The following is a 1,842-nucleotide window of genomic DNA, read 5'->3' as shown; positions in this document are numbered from 1 at the left end:
GTGTACATAACACATTTTCTTGATCCCTTTCTCCACTGATGGGCACCTGGGTTGGTTTACTTAGCTACCATGGACATTGCAGCATTATACATTGATGGGCAAGCAGCTCTGGGATAAGGGGACTCAGAGACCTTTAGATGAATAATCAGGAATGATACAGCTTCAGTTGCTGAGGAGACTCACACACTGGAAATGGTAGGTGCAAAAATTAACATTATTTTATTTTTATTATCTCTTTATTTTGGTTTTTCAAGACAGGGTTTCTCTGGGTAACAGTCCTGCCTGTCCTGGAACTGGCTCCTGTAGACCAGGCTGGCCCCGAACTCACGGAGATCTCCCTGTCTCTGCCTCCCAGGTGCTGGGATCAAAGGCGTGCGCCACCACTGTCCGGCTAGTACTTTAATTGTTTGTGTATGTGCATGTCTGTGTATGGGTTTGTGCATGCAAGCACAGAGCCCGCGGAAGCCAGAGGGTGGCATTGGATGTCCATAGAATCACGGGGCATTGCAAGACGCCCACACGGGTGCTGGGAAGGGAACTCAGGAACTCGGGAAAAGTAGACTTTTAACCACTGAGCTATCTCTTAAGTCCTCCAGTTTGCCTTTGTACCAGCAGTTCAAAGGGCTCCCTTCTGCCCATCTTCACCTGCATTTGTTGTCTTAATGCCCTTCCCGTCCGAGCAGAGGGAAATAGAATCTCAGTGTAGCTTTAATTTGCATTTCTCTGATAGCTAGAGATGATCATCATGTCTCCTGTTCATCCATATTTCATCCTCTGGGAACTGTCTGCTTGTTTGACTAGAATATTCTAAAAAGATTTTATTGTTTGATTTCAAGCTATTTAGGATATTTGAGTTCTTTGCATGGTTTCAGGACTATTCATTCATCTGAGCTAGGACACTTCGTTTCCCATGGTGTGTGGGTTGCCTCTTCCCGTGGTTGCTTCTTTGCTGTGCAGAAGCTTTTGAATTCCATGAAATCCCATTTGTTAATTGTTGCCAACTGAAAACTGGTGCCCAGTTGAGAAAGCCCCCACTCAGGCTAATATTATGAAGTGTTCTCCACACAGCCCTCAAACAGCTTTGAAATGTGGGGCTGACATCAAGGCCCTCGATCCACTTGGCAGTTGATTTTCAGATAGATTGAGAGATAACGATTTCGTTCTATTCTTGCCATCTTTGTCAAGATTCAAATAGCTTTAGCTGCATGGTCCTCTACTCTAGTCCGTCGAGCTATGTGTTTGGTTTTGTGCTGATACCATGTTGTTTTTGTTAATATGGCTCTATCATATAACTCAAAATCAGGTAAAGTGCTCACTCCATCGTTGCTCTTTTTGTTCAAGATTGATCTGGTCATCCAAGGCCTTTGTAATTCCCTACTAATTTTAAGATTTTATTTTCTATTTCTGTGCTGGTATCATTGGAATTTTGATGGGAATTATATTGAATCTTTCGACTGCTTTGGGTAGCATGATCATTTTCATAAAATTAGTTCTTCCAATCCATGGGCATGAGAGGTCTTTTCATCTTCCAGTGTCTTCTTTGATTTCTTTCTTCAATAGTTTAAAGATTTTTTTTTTGTTTGTCTGTTTGTTTTTGGTTTTTGAAATGGTTTCTCTGTGTAACCCTGGCTGCTGTACCTGCATAACGGAACCATTCACAAGCCTCAGGCAAGGGCCTGAAGATTTAAACACCCAAAGACACACAGACAGAGACACGGGTCATCCTTGAAACAGGAATGCGCCAAGAATGCCCCCTTTATTGTATACCCGAGCCGCGTATATAGGGATTCTTAACTAATAGCCACGCCCCAGCCAAACCCACCAGAAACCACTCTCCTGCCA

Source organism: Myodes glareolus, chromosome 26, assembly GCF_982192425.1.
Source record: "Myodes glareolus chromosome 26, mMyoGla1.1, whole genome shotgun sequence".
Taxonomy (NCBI): domain Eukaryota; kingdom Metazoa; phylum Chordata; class Mammalia; order Rodentia; family Cricetidae; genus Myodes; species Myodes glareolus.
This window is presented reverse-complemented; position numbering follows the sequence as displayed.